The following is an 18,831-nucleotide window of genomic DNA, read 5'->3' on the forward strand; positions in this document are numbered from 1 at the left end:
AGGGTTTATTGTTGGGTTGGCAGGTATCTTGTGGATCTCCATGATCTTCTGCAGTCCTTTACTTGGCGGACAGTTGAGCAAGAGGAGAAGGAACGAACGACCGATAAGGAGAGAGAGGGACGGCGCTTGGGTGAAGAGCCGAATAGATTGATCCGCTTATGTTATGGAAGGGGAAAGGGCAACAAGTTTCACTAAGTAAAGGACTGCAGAAACTGCACTCTAATTTCTACAATGTTTGTTCATACCCAAAAACCTAATTCCCACTCGAAATTCACTTGACTCGATTGTAAACCGAAGGTTATCGTGAAAAAAATCCTAATTGACCTTTCTTCACTAAAACTATCGTAAACCTTTTTATAACTTGGATTAGTACAAGGTAAATTGGGTTTGGAACATAATTAAATTACCTACAACTAATGTTTAGACCATGAAAGCAGGTTCTTAATAGAAAATTCACAGAACGCGACCAAACACAGAACTTGGTCATAAAATCCTCCGACGGACCTCTCTCAGATTAAAACAAATCTTTAACTTCATCTGTAGATATTGAACGAGGTGAATCCAACTGTGTTGGAAAGAAAACTTGCAGATCTAAAAATCTTATTCAAGCCCGAGACCTCATTCCTAAGCATGATTTTTCAGGACTCTTCTGAACCGACCCCAGAAAAACTAAACCAAGAAAAACTAACATACTATATTATCAATTCATCTTCCTACACATATATGTTATGACGAATAGAAAAGCATCATAAGATAAAAATAAATCATACACATAGTGAACATAAACAAAATACTAAATACTCACTAGTTTCACGCAATAAGAATAGATAGCATATATATAGTTACTTTGGCACGCTATGTAACCGACACTTGTCGCACTCACACACAACAAGCTAAAAACAGATATAGCGCAAACTGACTGAATGAACTAACTTTTCATCCTAGGTCACTATATCCCAAAACCCACTCTAACTAAGAAAAAATATAAATCGAAAGTCGGACCGGCAAGTCCGTTTTGAGCAGATCATAAAGACAAGTCTTGTATATAAAACCCGACACCAAAAATCGCAAAGACTAAAACTCAATGGAAGATTGTAACTACTTGCCTTATTATAGATTATTGAAGGCAGAAGTTGTAAATCTAAACTTAAAGTTTTTCTTGGTACTTCAAGCAATAAAACCTGAAAAACTCCACAGCAACCATATGTTAATAAGACCAAAGATCTGATCTTTGGCACATTCGGGAATGCCCAAGTCTTGAAAATGCTGACCTATGTAATTAGTGACCACTAAGAAAATAACAGTTGCTTTTAAACTTTCATTACCAAACAAATTTGAGCACCTCCAAATAACTATAATCGATTTGTATAAACCTTAACATTTTAATGAATTAAGAATTGGGAAACAATAGGTAATGAACCCTAAAAAGACACTTAGACACCTAAATCTTAGGCAAAGAACCACCAACTGAATGAAACTCAACATTAACCCCAAATTAAAAAGAGATAAAAAAAAAAAAGTATAATCCTAAAAGGATGGAGGACGATGAAGCATCATTTAAAGTCGATCTTCAGTTCTACTTTAGCGCTTCGCTCCTCCAATGAACCACTTTGGAACATGTTTTGTTCGATTAAGAGATGAAAATGAGATCCGACAGAAAATTTAAAGCTTTCCAAGAACTTGCAAATCAACCAAAAAATCAGCAACAACATAAAACCCAAACGCAAAAACCAATAGCGAGAACCATGGACCCTTATGGCCTATTGATGACTTAAGTAAATCTATGTCTTGCTGAGCACTAGAACATAAAACTTTCCTCCCAAACTGCGTGATAAGAATTAAGAACAGGATTGGTAAAAACACGCAGAGTAAACTAGCTACTCAGTTTTGCAGATGAACTAGAGTTGGTTAAATTAATACCATGTATCCAAAAATTGATAGAGAACATACGGCTTATGCAAATGCCTAAGCAGATTAGAACTTAGTGTAGCTAACAAACAAGAACAATCAAATCTAATTTTCTAGATTAACGAGGAATCATATCAAAATAAAATCAAGGAATATGAGTGCACTTAACTCTAGGCCTAATTTCAAAAAGTGTTAATGTCTCTTGTCTTGTCTACCGACCATTCCCTCCACATTCCAATACAACCTCTTCCATTTCCAACGCATTATAGTGAAGCTACATCAAGTATAGGTAACCATGCTCACAAGATATTACTATGATGGGCACAAGTGAGTGCATAGAAAAAAAAAACAAGAATAAGTCAAAATAACGGAATTAATAGATCAATCATCAATGTAACATGCTTTCATTATTTAAGGTAATCTACTTTAGAACAAAACTAAGTGAAAACAATTCATACCCATTAAATTCAGTCCAAGGAAAAATAAAAAGTAGGAAAATGAAAGAGGAAAACAAATACCCCTTTATTTTTATTATCTTCTTATCCTCCCCGTAGTCTTCGTGAGAGGTAATAAAAGAATTTATGATGGTACTTCATCACTTGGAGCATATTGCTTGGTTCAAGATGCTCACACACACGATGAGATTGACCGCTTATATTGAATGTAATTAAAGTGAAGCAACCTGTTAAGGATTTGTTAAGCACATAGTGGCTCGAAAGCAACTTTCAAGATGTGAGAACTGTGGCTACCAAAGGACACTACTACGATTAACTACTACCACCAATATAATGCTAATTGCAAAATCGAGAAGAATACCAACATCAAACAAGGGGAGGGAAATACTATTGCTAATGTTAACCATCATGCTAAAATTGATCACCGCCAAGATATACACAATAATTTGAAATAAACAAAAGCATTGGGAGTGCAAATAGACACAGGCACACCGCAGATACGTCATTACGCCGTTAACCCATTGGGAGTGCAGCACCAGTACCCCAAAAAATAAAGAAAACCCGATAAAAAAAAAGAAAAATCAAACCCTTCAACAAAGTTTAGGAACTTGTGAAACATAGAATTCCCAATGGATTTCACAGCAATATACCATTTTAGCAAATATAATAAAAGAGGCGAAAAGTCGAGTATCCAAAAGCATCAAAACCAATCAAAGGCAAAATGGGTAAAAAGAATTACCTGCAAACCAAACTCGTTCAGAAATCCCCAAAAAATTTCAGTGAGTGATTGAGTAAAGGAGAAGCATCAGTAACTTCCAAAGCTAGAAGCTTGAAGCCTAAGGCTTTGGCTAGGATTCTACACAATCAGAAAATCACAGTGTCCGAGCTTTCAAACTACCATAAATCACTAGCCATGCTTCGAATTTGAAGAAGATAAATATAAGAAAAACTAACCTGGTTCAATTGGTCGATGTGAAGGCAATCGACTAGATAGTTCTTACCCTTTTCTCATCCTCCAGCTTTCTCTTTGTAACCGAGATCTGAAAACCGCTTGCAATCCTCTTTTCTTCCCCTGTTTGCAATCCAATAAGAAATGAAAAAGAATGAAAAAAGGAAAGAACTTTACCTCAATTTGGAGAAGGAACTTTGACTTGATCCAAGATTTACCCATTTCAGTTTAGTGAACAATACATCAATTTAACAAACAAAAAATCAGGCGAAAAATACACAAACTTGAAGCTTTAAAATCATTAACTAATTAAATTTTATGTTTTGAAGAGAGAGAGAGCCACAATTTCAATTCACTAGCTCTACTTTGTGCTCCTTGTGTTCCTTGCGTAAGCTCAACCTGCTTGTTTGAAGCCACCTTTGTTTTTTTTAGTGTTTCTCTCTCACTTTCCACTAGTGTCGATCTCTGGGGCTGTGTTAGTGAAAAAAATGAGCGCGAGAATGGAAAAAAATGAGCGCAATAGTGAAAGGCAGTGAGAACGAGAATGAAAATCTAGCCCACCACCTGAGCGACGAGTTCCAGAACTACCTTTACCGTCGTGTATTTACTACACCAAAATCTGTCCCCTATTTTAGGTTATTTTAGGTTAGGTCAGTATACGACGAACTTATGCCATATGCGACGGTTTTTGCAGTCCTAAATTAAGGACGGTCATGACAGTCCTAAACTAGTGTCGTTTTTCAGCAATTCTGGTGTAGTGGGAGGAGATGTACCCCTTTAAAGATCATACTCTTTGGGGATCTTGTAAGCTTTATGTCTTTGGTTCTATATACAGGTGGGGGTCTGCCTTAACCCCATAATCTTTTTTTTTTTAAAAAAACTTAGAACTATAACCATAGTTGCTAAAACTAATACTAATCTTAATTAGCAATAACATTACTGTCTTGCATCACTTTTTGCCATACAACAAGAGTAAATCAAAGGAATTTCTGATGACCTCCAATAGAACGCACTTATTTATCTTGGAACACAAGCAGAACTACGCAAGAAACCATTTGCTCTCGGCATAAAAGTGTTAGAATTTTTTTTACGGCACACTACAAAAAAGAAGACAATTTTCAATTTTTTTGGGTACCAATGCAACCGTTATTTGATATCCATATTAGCTTCATCTGGATTTACTTTGAAGGAGAGGAAGAAGCCTCGGTCCACTGATTTAGTCCAACTGTTCAATTCCAAGCTTGTTTTGGGAGGCTGGAAAGTGGAAACACCCTAGTCTTGCAAAGTGCCAAAAGGTAGATTCTAGACATAGATAGCTCTCTAAAGGCCCAGAGATGGCAGCTGATTCCCAGGGCCGACCTTGAGTTTTAAGGGGCTCTATGCGAGCTTTTGTAAAACGAGGCCTTATGTAAAAATAAAAAAATAAAAATAACATTTTTATTATTATTATTTTTTGCAGCACCTAAGTCACTCCATTAAAAATAGAGCGCTTCTACTCAGACTCCTTCTATAACTCCCTTGGGACTCCATTTCCTACGTGGCATCCAAATCCCACTTTTTCTTTCCAAAAATAAAAAACCAAACATAGAAACATAATAATAACAAATAACATACCTAATTAAATACTAAAACTAAAAATAGTAATAAATAAATCAACAAACTTACTAATATTTTCACAAACAAAAAAAGAAAAAAAAAAAAAAAAGTTGAATTGGGTGTGGCAAACAAATCATCTTATTTTACTATGCATCTTCATCTTCCATCACACCATTTTGATATTCAGACCATTCATTATCTTCCATGTCTAGTTCATCTACACATTTGTTTAAGTTAATAGAACCGTGTGATTTTTTGTTCTCTATTCAAGAGGGGTACGTGTGTGTTTTTTTTTTTTGGTTTTTTAGGGGTGCTGGTTTTGACAAAGAAAGAGAGCGGGAATGAAACTTTTTTTGACGTTGTTTATATATATATATATATATATATATGGGGAGCTAGGGATAGAGGCACAGGCATTGTAGCCACATTCTAGACACAGCCAATCCCATCCCTCTATCTATTTCAATCCTACGGATACACAATTAGCATTAGCATACGAAATAAAAAAAAATTCAGAAAAAAAAAATACTGAAAAAAAAAAAAATTTTCAAAATTTAGATCGAGAATGTGGCTCTAAAACTCCTCCTTCTCCACTCTCTTCTCTCTTCTCCCCTCTCTATCTCTTCTCTCTTCTCCACTCAACCACGACTCTCTCTCTAAAATCAATCGGTTCCACCACTCCAAAATCGGACGACTCTAGATCTTAATTTCTCTCTTTCCCAATATTAAATCGATTTCATCATTATCATCTGAAATACTATGCTACGGGTAAGTAATCAAGATTTGTCTTATTTTTTTTGGTTCCAACCTTGTATTATAACTATCTTTCTTTCTCATTTAATAGGTGGACTCTTAGGCTATGTTTGATAGGAGCTGTGGCAAATGCAAATTTTGTCACCATTTGCCATTGGCAAATTTGCTATGTGATTGCAAATTTGCTATGTGATTGCTATGTGATTGCAAATTTGCTATGTCACAATTGCAAATAACTTGTGGCAAATTTAATTTGATAATTTGCCACTATTTGATGATACTGTGGTAAATATCATTTGCTGCTGTTTGATTGTCCAAATTTGCCGCGGCAAATATTTCATTTTTTCACTTTTTGTGCTTTTAAAATATTTCAGATTTAAAAATTATAGCTACTTTTATTTGTAAATTTATTTTATTTGTATATGGTTTCACCTATATCACACTAAAAAAAAGGGTATAAAGACTTGCCACAAAAACATAAAATGTACCAAAATCTCAATTTGGTTGAAGCCTACATTTGATGATTCGGTCCCTCCAGTATATGTGTCTTGTGTGGCATGTTCAAGTCACGAATATGGTTATGCATGTTGGAAGGCATATAGCTAAAACACTTGAGCGTAACTATCAATAAATATATTGGGTGTTGACATTGTTCGCCCGATGTGTTTGTTTACATTTTGGGATACTTTTTTTTAATTTTTAATTTTTTTTAGGTTTTCAAACTCAATAAAGTGTATAAAAAGAAAAAATAAAGTACAAAATACAAAATAAAGAAAAAATTAAAGACAATACAACTCAATTTTAATAGTACCCATAGCTAGTATGTCTTCTCAAACAACCATAAAAAATGTCAAAGTGCAATGGACCATAACAACCATTGTTATCCAAACACATATAAAATGTCATTGTGGCTTGGATAGATTCAATTTCTGTAGTTTCCCATACTCGGATCTTGTGCTATTGCTTGATCCCAAATCTCATTGCTAGCTATGATCTTTTGTTTTTCATAACTCCATTCAAACCCATGCGTAGTAATTATTCTATCAATATTGTGTGCTATCCATCGTAAGTTGATCTTCATTCGCATAGTTACATGACCAGTAATAGTCAAGTCGATACCAAATGTGTTATGGAGTGTTTCCCTTGCACGCTCTTTTGATATTGGAAGAAATTCGTTCTCATTCTTCTGACCTAGAAGTAGCTCGCTATGAAATGTATCGATAAAAACACTCTCCATCTCATTTGTCCAATGCTTTGTCATATCTAATTATGCATACAAATCAAGTTTTTTTTTTTTTTTTTTTTTAAATAACTAGGGGTTAAGGGTGCCCCAACTTTTCAATTAATGGCAAACTCTCAGATACATTTTCCCTTCTTTATCCCCCTTGATCAGTTCATCAAGTTTTTGATCCATAGGTAGGATATAGTACATGGTTTCATTACAACAATCTCTACTTTTTCAATAGGTAGTCGGCAGCTTGGTTACCTTCCCTAAAAACATGCTTGCATTTTAACTTCTTCAAAATTAGAAACCACTTTCTAAATATGCGCAACCAAGTTCCTACAATACCAAGGTGGCTCTTCTTTAACACTCATAATCTGGATGACTCTTATAGAATCTCATACAAATCAAGTTAATATACTTAAAATAGCAATAGCAAGTTATGAAAGTGCATTAGGATAATTAATAGTACGAACTTGGTCGAAATGTTATTACAACTACATAAATATAAATTTAGAAGACTCCACAAACATATTAGACTTGTACAACTACAAGACAAATAGTAAAAAATAAGAAACAACTTCACAAGATCGATGATTCCATTTATTAATGATAAGATCCCAAAACTATAGTTTCAACCCCTTTAACAATATTGTTTTAGACCAATTATGTGATTAATAAGCAAGAGTTAGTATTGTTATCGTGCTTTTGTGTATTTTAGGCATTGGGGTCAAATACGTGCAGAAATGCGTCCCTTTTGCGAGATAAAGGAGAAATGGTTAGTTACTAAGAAGTTCTATGATAAAAGGCCAAGATTCAAGGAGAAAAAGCATTTTTAAAGCCTGGTCAAAGCTGAAAAGTCAAAGTCAACGCGGGCAGAAGCAGCGCATAAAAGTCAGCAAAACTTTCGAAGGCCATATCTTTAAACTTAGACCTTGGAATTGGGCCTACCTTATGTCAAAACAACCAGCTCGAAAAGAGCTTTCTAATGGTCCAAGCCTTGACCCAATCAGAGGAGCAGAAAGTGGGAGAAAAGTCCATGGAAGTCAAATCCAACTGAGAAGGCCTCTGTGGACTGAAGAAATTGGGTTTTGGGCTCGATTTTCCAACCCAAAATATGGGTCCTCAGCCCATGCACGAAAAAGTGGATATGTTCTCCTCCATTTGTATGGAGAAGACTTAACTTTTAAGATTACCTAGATCTAGATTAGAAAATTAGGTTAGACTCCATTAATTAGTTCGAATAACTTGTTTTAGATCTAGTTTTTTACATTCAATTAATTAGTTTTAGAACAAGGTAGATTATTATTTAGAATCAAATTTAGTTTTATAATAAAAAAATTAGTTTTTCATTTCAATTTAGTTTTTGATTCAATTCTTATTTTAGATTTAGTTGTCATAAATTCATAATTAGTTTGTTTTAATTTGATAAGTAGTTATTCATAATCTTAGTTTTAAATTAGTTTTAGTTTTAGTTTTAATTCATTTTGAATTATTATTGTTATTGTTCAAATAGATTAATAGAGTTTAATACTTATTCAATAATGACTTGTTCTATTTGTTCAATCAAGTTTAGTTTAATATACATTATGTTTTCCTTTAATTATTTTAGTTTAATTAATCCAATGATATTAGGCTAATCCCCCCCATTAGAGGGAGTGATTATGAAACCTAATGAGAAATAGATTGCTTAGTAGAATTATTTAATTGTGTATGTATTTCAATACATTTAGTTTATTGTATAACTTCCAAAATAAGCATATGATAAATTAAACTAGAGATTGTTGTAATTAAGTCGAGAGACTTGGTTGTAATAATCCTACATGCTAGTAATAGTGACTATAAAGATGTAGGTTGTTGCTAGGGATGATAAAGGTTGAGGCTTTAGGTTGAATTGTTGTATGAAAACCTAAATACGATATCTTTTCAATGACTAATTCAATTATTGCATGAAACTAGTTATTAGGTGGATTGATTACTTTTCTCTATAACTTTCTCTTCCATCGAAACCCTATTTTTATTAGTTTAGTTAATTTAGATTTATTTGAATCCATCGTATAATCGTAGAATAGAAATTTCACATCACACATTACTATCACCATTGTTCCTTGTGTTTGATTAGTTGAATTCATTTAAGTTTAGAGAGTTAAGAGTGGAACGATTCCATACTCTGTATATTGCATGAATATTTATGTAAGAGTAGGAAATAAATAATTGATACCGTAAGAATAAGGTTAGAGTAAATCTAGTTTAGTTTTTACGGGTTATCAAATGGCGTCGCTGCCATCTTAATATCGTTCAAGACAAGAATTCAATTGCTTGAATTCAAGGGGAAATCCCCCATTCTCTACCCACCCACCCTTTTCATTTTTCTTTCTTTTTTCTCATATTTTCGTTACTGTTCACTGTTTTAAGCACAGGGGCGCACACCTTCCATTTTACGGAATCACAACGAAGAATACTATAGTAAAGGTATTTTTAAATTTCCAAAAATTCTGACAATTTTCAGGTATAATATCTAAGGTGTTATTGATTTACTGGAATATTTTCAGAATTTTCCTAATTGTTTTACCTTGTGAACTAATACGATCTTTACAATGCTGCATTTCAATTTTCAAACCATAAGTTCTTGAAAAATAGACGAGTAGGGTTACTTAGGTAGTTTCAAAAAAAATTAAATTATTACAGGAGTATCTATCATAAGTCAAGAGTTTGCAGTAAAAATTGGACGAGTTTTTTATTTGTTTTGACCAACTAACTAGTGGATTGTTTTCAGTGTGTTTCTGCAGTTTTGCAAACACTTAATTTCTGGAACACCAACCTATAAGGAGGGTTTGTAGAACTCCAATTGCTCTAACATTTTTATAAAACACATAGGATCTGTCAGAAGTCTCCAGTAAACTTTTGGTGATTTTTGGCTCTATTTTGATTTGTTAACCATTCGGTAATTTGTATTATGTCCGAAAACTATTTCACAAAATTTGAAGGGGAGTAGAAGAACTTTCATAGGTTCGATTGATCTGAAATTTTACAGGCTACTTGATAGATGTCTTAGCAAACTACTGTAAAAATTTTAAATTTTTTGGAGCACGATAAACTTACTGGACATTGCTAAAGGCAAGAGCGCGACCTGCTCCCGTGTCAGGCAATTTGTGAGCTCCCCCCGCACTCAACTCACTGGAAGTCGCCTCAGGCAATAGCGCGACCCGCACCCATACAAGGCAAAGTTGGAGCGCCACCTGCGCTCCAAACACTGTAATTTGAGTTTGAAGGGCTGCGACCCATCTCTGAAGGCCATTTTATTTCGACGACCCACTTGTGTGTACCGGACGATTTTTCACAGGTTAGTTCAAGCTTTCATTTTTTCAAGTTATTCAGTGTTTCTAGCATCATACAAACACTGAGATTGCATATACAAGACGCTATTCAAATGCATAGCAAGGAGGCATTCAGGTACTCCTTCTTCTACTCCTCGCCTCTTCTGTCAGAGGAGTTTTAATTCTAGTATAATCAGGCTTGTTTTTCGTAGACATAAATACCATACGCCTATCTAGAATTTCACACATTACACCTGCATCAATGGCTAAAGAACAAGAGACTCCTCTCTCTGATTTTTATAATGCCCTAAACGATGGCCCTAAGTCATGCATCGTTCTTGCAGATCTAGTGGGGAATTTTCGAATTCCCCTGAATATATTTAACTTGTTACCGGTTTTTCATTGTTTAGACCACGAGAAGCCTTACCAGCATATACGTAGGATAGAATAAGTTCTCACTACATTCCATCATCCTAGCGTAAGTCCGGATCAAGTTAAACTTAGGGTGTTTCCTTTCACCCTAGCCAACAAGGCGTCGTCTTGGTTAATTGCCCAAACGCCAAACTCTGTGGACTCATGGGCTCAACTTGTTCAATTGTTCATGGAACAGTTTTACCCACCACTGAAGACAGATGAAATGCTTCAAAAGATTCATTTCTTTTGCCAGAATCCTCATGAATCCTTTTCATAAGCTTGAAATCGTTTCACTGATCTTCTCATTGAATGGCTGCATTATAATCTTGCGAAATACACGCTTGTTCGTGCCTTCTTCAAGGGGCTTTTACATCATCATAAGGAGGTTCTAGATATCATGACTGGGGGTAGTTTTCTTAGTAAAGGAGCCTTGGAGGCTTATACATTCTTAGAAGATCAATATAAGAGGAACAACAATTGGGGAGGTAACGACTCTTCCCGTTCCACTCCTTCTTCTTTTAAGGTTAAACTTGATTCCGAGCTTAAAACTCTTATCGATGCCCTCACTAAAAAGGTAGATGCCATCTATGTTCAACAATAACCCACTCTAGTCATGAACATTAAATCTACTCGTTGTAATGTCTGCTTTAGTCTTGAGCATTCCGACTTCTATTGTCCTCTTGTCTATGCACAACCACCACCACAACAATCACACTTCAACCAGTTAACTCAACATCAAGGACAAGGGAACTTAGGTAACCAGAATAGAGGTTTAGTGCCCATGACCCAAAACTATCAACATCAAGACATGAATGCTCAACAAGCCTTAATTCCACTTCAACCATCTACAGAAGTAGTAGTAGTAACCTTGTTAGAAAAATAAAATCAAATTATGCAATAAAACTCTAACTTGATGAAAGATCAGCATGATCAAAACTCTAATATGATGAAACAAACGATGCAAATGATGCAGTCTTTGTGCCAAAAGGTTATTGACATGTCTCCTAACCAAAATAATAACCAAACAGGCGTGTTTCCAGTCAAGTAGTGCCTAATCCAAAGTCAACAAACACCGCCTTCGAAATAAAAAGTATTCAGTGTAATGGCAATATAACCCCAGGGGACCTACAAGCACTCACTACCCTTTGTTCAGGGCAAGTAGTTGATAACCAAGTGACTATACCTAAAGATCACCGGCAAACTAAAAATGATACCATACCAAATACTATAATAGAAATTGAAGACCCTACAACTGTAGAAGTACCAGTTAAACCACAACCAAAAGGGAAAATCTTACAAGACCTAATAATAGAAATTGAAGACCCTACACCTGTAGAGGTTCCAATATGGACACCTAGATGGAAAACTGCTAAAAATAACGCAAAGACTAATAATACTTTGGAACCTTATGCTAAATATATAGATAAACCACCGTATCCCGAGAGACTAATTGTGTCTAAAAAGGACGAAAATTTTGATGAGATTAGGGAAATGTTTAAAAATCTAACTATCAACCTACCTTTTCTAGATGCTATAAAAAGTTTACCTGGACACGCTAAGTTTCTAAAAGAGTTGTGCACCAAGAAGAGGAAAACCAACATACCCAATGAAGCCTTCTTAACTGAACAATATCCTCTTTATCTGAACATAACAGAAATTGTTAAGTACAAGGACCACGGTCGATCCCTATCAGATAATGCACCTTAGGTGATACCTTCATAACATCTGCTTTATTAGACCTAGGAGCGAGTGTTAACTTACTCCCATTTTATTTATATAAACAACTGGGTCTAACAAAACTTTAACCAACCAAAATAACTTTGCAGTTAGCCAATCGTTCTATTACGTATCCCAAGGGTGTAGTTGAAAACATTCTCGTTAAAGTGCAGGATTTTTACTATCCAGCCGAGTTTGTTATTCTTGACACAGAAGTTGCTCATGATTCCATTCCCATCATTTTAGGGCGTCCTTTCTTGGCAACCGCCAATGCCCAAATCAATTGCCGGGATGGCTCAATGACTCTTTAATTTGGAAATCTTTCTATGGAAGTTAACATGTTTAGACAAAAGCAGAGACAACTAGGTTTTCCTGTAGAAGGTGAAGTTAAGTCTATTGAGAGTTTTGTATATCACATTAGTGCTTCCGACGATCTCGTCCCCACACTAGTAGATACCCCTCTTATGGAAGAAGACAAATATCACAATTTTGATTCCTTGAACAAACCTGAATTAGAGACATAATTTTCCACCCTACCTTCCGACCCTATGAGAGATGGAGTCAATCTCACAATAGATGAGATAGATGAATTCCTCAAAGATGGAGATAAATACCATATTTATGTGGATGCGAACAACCTAGATGAGGACTTCAACGAATTTCTAAGAGCCTGTGATGATCCACCCTCTCAAGGACTACCTAGAGCACCACCCTACCACTATCCACCTGAGCTAATTCCTCATAGAATCCAATCATTCTTCCCACCCTTTTCTTCTAACACTTATCCACATTCCAAGTATCTTCCACAACCATCCATTTTTTTATAATTATTCACTTAGACACCTTTTCATTCAAAGAAAAAGAAGAAACTTTATACTCGATTAGGTTTTAGATCTATCAGAATTCACTCCCATTCTACTAAGCCATGTTATAGGAAATCTTGGTGCTTAATTCTGTTTGATGGTGCATTCCGTGTTAACTATTTATGGAAATATCCACAATTATTTAAATTATTGATATATGGGAAACTGCATGTTAATACATAACGATCACATTAAGTCTAGGGAATCTAACTTTAACAGACCCAAGTTTTTGTACAATACCAACTTTTTGGAGTATAGGCCAAACAAAAATTTTCAAACTTAAAAAGTGTTTTCTAATTTTGTTTGGGGGTGGCGTATTTTGGTATTTCATTTCAAATTTTTTTGCCACCCTTTGCTTGTCATGTTTACTCTAGTAGAGTTTGTGTTAGTTCGTACATAACAGTTTAATTGTGTTTCATGTTATCATATCATTTTTACAATATTTCTATTACAGGTACTGCTAATTTTTGCCATGTTTCTATGGTAAATTCTTTCCTTATCTCTTTACAATTTGAGGACAAAGCATTCAATTGTTTGGGGGTGGGATAGAAATATTTGTAAAAATTAGGCACTTTTAAGATGTAAATTATGCACTTTTCTTTATATAAAAAAATTAAAAATCATAAATATTGTTTATACTAGGCACTTAGTGATAATGATATTGTTCCCTTCTCCATGATGATATTAGTCTAGAAATCTCACACAGTACTTGAATTAAGATTTAATTTTTGAAACATAGATTAATACATAAGTAATATTCATTGCATCTTTTCACAAACATCTTGCATGAGCATCTTTGATTGTACTTGGCAGTATTTTTTTGAGATCTAGGTTAGAGTACTTAATACATATCCTGTGAGCATCTAGCCTAAAAGTCTTATAAGAGTGAAAAATCTGAGTGATGACACAAGGGAAAAGTCAATTCTGAGTAGAGAAATCACACATCCACTTGCTTTATCACCACACCATATCCTAAGCGAGAATTTAGGCCCTCTTTGGATCGATATAGCTAGAAATTCACACCTATATTTAAATTTATTATCCGCTAGTCGCCCCATTGAGCCTTTTATTAGCCTGTTCACAAACCACAAATCCTTTACCCAATAAAACAAAATAAAAAATAAAATCAACCTACCTATCTGGATAAATATGATAAATAGGATGAGTGAAGAAAAGAAAAGAGAAAAACCTGTGTAAACAAAAATTAGTTAGTTGCTTCAGAAAAGAAAAAGAAAAGAAGTTTCCATCCAAAGAAAAGAAAAAAAAAAAAAAAAAATAGAAATAAAATAAAAACTCCAAAAATAGAATAAAAAGAGTCAAAAAGCCAAAATAAAAAGGCTAAGGATGGAAACAAAGTGTAGAAGCAAAAGAACAAGGTTTTCTCTAGTTACATAATATGAAGACCCTATTTTCTCAGACTTGTCTTTTTGAATATCCATTTTCTTCATTCTTTAACCAATACCTACGCCCCATATCACCTACACTACAAGAAAATTGAGCTTTGGCCACAGGTACAAGCAAGCTTTAGCCACGGTTATTAATTGTTGCAAGTGTCCAACGGTCTATAGCCGTGGCCAAAATTTTCGGTGGCCGTGGGGTATTGTTTGTGTATTTGGGTCTCACTTCCCATTTTGGCCACGGTTGTGTCCATTGTTTTTTCAACCGTTGGATTAGACTTGGTTTTCGATGTCTAGTTCAGATCACATTAAACCTTCGCGAAAATAAGAGGAGATGTAAAACAATTATCAAATATCAAAAGAGATGTAAACCTCTTATTCTCTCTCCTCTCTAAAATGAAATTCTCTTCTCTCCTCTATCAAATCTTTCCTTCCCCTTCGTCTCTTACTCTAGGACAAGCATATATTTTTTCCCTCACACACACTAGGGTCACGAGGACCAGGTTCGATTTCTATCTCATATCTATTTTTTTTGATTTTATTTGCTAATTTAGGGTCTTCTAATTTTAATTGTTGTACTCTCTCCATTTGACTGTTCTTTACTCTCTCTTCTTTTTCACTACCGACTAAAATTTCTGGGTTCCTTCAAATCATTCTCGATTTATCGCAGGTATGTCTCTTTTGTTCTCTATTTTCATTAAAAAAAATTCTTTGAAGGGATGATATTCCACTAGCAGGTATGCTCTTCTCTTTTGCTTTATTTAGTTCAGAATTGTTGATTGGAAATCGCAACTAGGGGAAGGAAGTGTGATTTCTAACAATGGAGGGTTCTGTATACAAAAAAAGGAAAATATATATTATCCTTTTGGGAAGTTGTTGTATTGTACACTACACCATAACAAGGAAGTTGTTGTTGTACTTTGCTATTATCACTATTGTTCTGATTTACCTTTTTTCCGTCTAATTATCAGTGACAAGGACAAGGCAGCTGCCAACTTAAAGGTTAGAAATTATTGGCATTTTACTAGCTAGTTCATTTTAAGATAAGGAGTTGAGAATATAACTTTCATATCTTCATTTGTGGTTGAGTATATATATATATATATATATATATATATATATTTGCCCCTTTTAAAATTATATTGTCTTTGTTTTGGATGTCTTGGTGATCTGGGTGGTGCAAAATAGGTTTTCATTTCTGCCCCAAGCAAAGATGCTCATGTTTGTTATGGGTGGGGAATATAAATCTGACATCCACATTGCCTCAAATGTTAGCTGTGTCAAAGTTGGTTCCATTGGGGTTTACTAGTGCTAGCAATATCCATGCACAAAGACTTGAAATCATTTAGATCACGACTGGATCGAGGGAGTTAGACAAGATTTTAGAGGGTAAGTGTCTAGTATGTATGATAAGAATTTCGGTTTGATACGCCAAGCAAATGAACCAAATAAAGTGCTAATAAAAGGTCATTGTATTGCTTTAACATGGTCCTTCAATCATTGTTTATATTATTTAATGTAAACAGATCTGGATTTGCTTTTTTTTTATTCACATCAAGGTGCATTTTTTTTCCCATCTATTGTTTGGGCATTTGGCTTCGATTGTTATAGAAATAAAGTCATTTTAAATTATGGCTCATTAGAATTATAATCTTTTTCCTTCTCAATTCTTCATGTGTACCGTTTTCGGGCATGTGATAGAAGAGTAAGTCACTTGCAGACTTCGTCCTCACAGATTCCAAGTATGTGTTTGCATTTAGAAGTATGAGGGAAAAATAAACTCATATTTTAATTGATTTGATAATATTCAACAATTATGCGACTAAGAACCAAATTATTTGACGGCTACCACATTATTTTCCAATTATTTTCTTCTTGACATATTTCATGAATGTGTCTTATATGGAGGGAATTTTGAATATTTAATTGTTGTTTTTTTCTGATATTTTGATGTAAGTTGTTTTCATAGTTTCATATATTTATTGTAGGCATGTGTACAGTTTAGTCGAGGACGCTACTCAGATTCTTTAGAGTTGTACAAGGTGTGTTCCTTCACCTATTATGCAACTAACCTGACACCTCCTCTAGTATGGGAAAACCATATTTGACATGATTTTGTGTGAACTTTTTTAAGAGGGCATTGTAGGTGTATCCTAGTTGTCCTGGAGCTGTAAGGCTTGGAATAGGTCTTCGTCGCTACAAGCTAGGTCAGTTCGATAAAGCTCGCCAGGCCTTTCAGCGTGTTCTTCAGGCAAGTGAAGTAAATTGTTAATGTAGTTGAGTGGTACATGTATGTGAATAGATCTTTATCACCAAATTTTCAATTAACAGCGCCTAGTTTTCAAATTTTCTTTTTGTAGTTAGACCCCGACAATGTAGAGGCCCTTGTGGCACTTGGATTGATGGATTTGCAAACAAATGAAGGTATGTATATATCCTTTTTGATTTTTACTAGATCGGAATACTTTCTTTGTAAAAGTTCTCATGGTATATCACATTTTTGGTAGGTGATGAAATTCAAAAAGGAATGGAGAAAATGCAAGCAGCTTTTGAGATATACCCATACTGTGCAGTGGCATTAATTTATTTAGCTAACCACTTCTTTTTCATGGGTCGACATCATGCGGTTGAAAGACTCACCGATACTGCACTAGTAGCAAGCAAGCCCGGTCTTCAGAAGTCACACTCATTCTACAACTTGGCAAGATCATACCATAACAAGGTCTGGAAATGATTAGTTTATTACTTGTTTCTCTCTTCCCTTTGAGTGATGTAGATAAAGATGGGATGAGGAGCTTAAAGTTTTTTTCCTCTTATTAATAATACTGATCAGACTAGGAGGTGTCAAATTTATGAGATAATCTTACCAGCTTTACATAAATGATGAGTGAAAAGTGAAAATTTTGTTATGTTAGTCTATTAGTGGCTTCTCATGCAAGACTCCTTTATTCAGTTTTACAAGATCTCTTTTCAGTTGGCACTACCTCTTGAGAGTCTTTTGTAGCGTTTCTATTTTTTTGGCATTCTTTTGTGTTTTCTTGTTTCCTACAATGTTTTGTAGGATATCCCATCCTAATTTGTCTTATTTATATATACTGAAATATAAATAAATGTTACTATATTGATGTGATTCTCGCTTTTGTAAAAGCTGTTATCAAAATATCCAAATTCTAAGATGGCCCAGTAAAGGAAATACTAGTGTCCTTTGATAAACCATTGTAGTCATATGTAAACTTCTTGGATATCTCGGAATGGTACTAGAACGATAAGTCCATTTTGACCCTTCCCCCAACCCCCCTAAAAGTAAATGAAGTAATAATAGTAAGACATGGTGAAAAATATCAAACTCTGTTCTCATAAGCTTGTGAATGTGTCAAGCTTCTTCCTTGTGCACACATCTTTTACCTCTTTCCTGGGTTGTCAATACCAATGTCGTTTTATGCTTGTAGGGTGATTATGAGAAAGCTGGATTCTATTACATGGTATCTGTCAAGGAAGTTAGTAGCCCTCGTGACTTTGTGCTGCCTTACTACGGTGGGTGTTCATTTCAGATTGTTGAAATTTATGTATCTTAACATTTATAAATATGATGTGCTTCTACTCTTTGACAGTTTGACTGCTTTTAGTTTCTTTTATTATTTGCGATTAGGTTGTACCTACAAATCTGATTATCAATTTTTTTTCTCTTTTAAAAATTGATAAGATTCGTTATTTAAATTTTACTTTTGAATTTTAGGTTCAACCACCTCTTTCCTTTTAATCGTTGTTATAGAGAGAAAAGCATATTTTTTGGCTTGAAGCCGTGTGAAAAGCATAAAATATCAGTATATATTGTTAGGGTGGGGCAAGTTCCACGTTTCATCAATATTTTAGTTCCTTTTATATTGGTATATGTACCTTACCTGATTGGTGCGTGCTCTTAGTCACTATTTCTCACCTCCATATGCCTTTGAAACATTATTTGAGTTGCATTGGTGGTCAATGGTCATTATAATTTTCAAATATTCTCATCAATACTTTCTCACTGTATGGTACTATTAAGTCCAAATTTGTTCAGTCAATATTTTAATTTTATCAGTTGCATGGTGTTTACTACATGACAGCGAACCAAAATATGCAAACTTTGATCCGAAGAAGTTGAGGCGTTGTTTAGATGCTAGAATGGTGATGTTTAGACGCTATTTCAATTTTTTTAGGAGCCATTCTCAATAGTATTTGCAAATTCTTTTATGTAGGTTAGC

General features: G+C 34.6%; 1 long non-coding RNA gene across 1 annotated transcript; it reads left to right on the forward strand.

Moving 5' to 3' along the window:
- Positions 1-16,541: 16,541 nt before the first annotated feature.
- Positions 16,542-17,307, forward strand: LOC147485987 (uncharacterized). Its single transcript, XR_015200853.1, has 3 exons — positions 16,542-16,632; positions 16,725-17,014; positions 17,098-17,307. It is a non-coding gene; the product is annotated as an uncharacterized LOC147485987 (long non-coding RNA).
- The last annotated feature ends 1,524 nt before the right edge of the window (positions 17,308-18,831 follow it).

This window comes from Coptis chinensis, chromosome 7 (assembly GCF_015680905.1).
Source record: "Coptis chinensis isolate HL-2020 chromosome 7, ASM1568090v1, whole genome shotgun sequence".
Taxonomy (NCBI): domain Eukaryota; kingdom Viridiplantae; phylum Streptophyta; class Magnoliopsida; order Ranunculales; family Ranunculaceae; genus Coptis; species Coptis chinensis.